Here is a 706-nt window from a genome sequence, read left to right as displayed (position 1 = left end):
TCTTGGGAATCCTATCTATTTCCTGACCCATGATACAATTAAAATCTCCCCCTATAATTGTATGACGAGCACCGAGAGCCATCAATTTTGAGAAGGCTTCCGTTATAAATTTCAAAGGATGTGCTGGGGGACAATACAGATTTAAGATCCCATATTCTTCTCCATTTATAAGGGCTTTAATCAGAATATATTGTCCAGGTTCGTCTTTTATCTGGTTTAGGATTTTGAAAGGGAAATTCTTCCGAATAAGGGTAACAACTCCCTTGCTTTTTGAGCTGAAGGAAGAAAAGAAGGCCTGATCAAATCCACCCTGTCATAATTTCAAGTGCTCTTTATCCAATAAGTGCGTCTCCTGTAGGAGAGCTATATCAACCCTTTCTTTCTTGAGGTTTGATAATATTTTCTTCCTTTTTGACTGGTGAATTACTCCCCTTGACATTCCAGGTGCACCATTTAACCGACTGATTAACCATAATCGTCCGGACAAGTCCGAGACCCCTCGGAAGGGGAAACCCTATCCAGAACATCCCGAGCATAGAGCATATACAATTCACAAAAATAAAGGTTCTTTCATACACACATCAATATTATAAAAAAACTATTTCTAAATTTTAAAAATGTATTTAAATGGAGATTTTCCCCCTTGCTCCCAGGGGGCATCACTTCCTTTCCAAAAGCCCATCATATCCTCTCCCAACCAGTGCCC

This window comes from Chiloscyllium plagiosum, chromosome 25, assembly GCF_004010195.1.
Source record: "Chiloscyllium plagiosum isolate BGI_BamShark_2017 chromosome 25, ASM401019v2, whole genome shotgun sequence".
In the NCBI taxonomy this organism is placed as follows: domain Eukaryota; kingdom Metazoa; phylum Chordata; class Chondrichthyes; order Orectolobiformes; family Hemiscylliidae; genus Chiloscyllium; species Chiloscyllium plagiosum.
Note: the sequence above shows the minus strand (reverse complement) of the source record.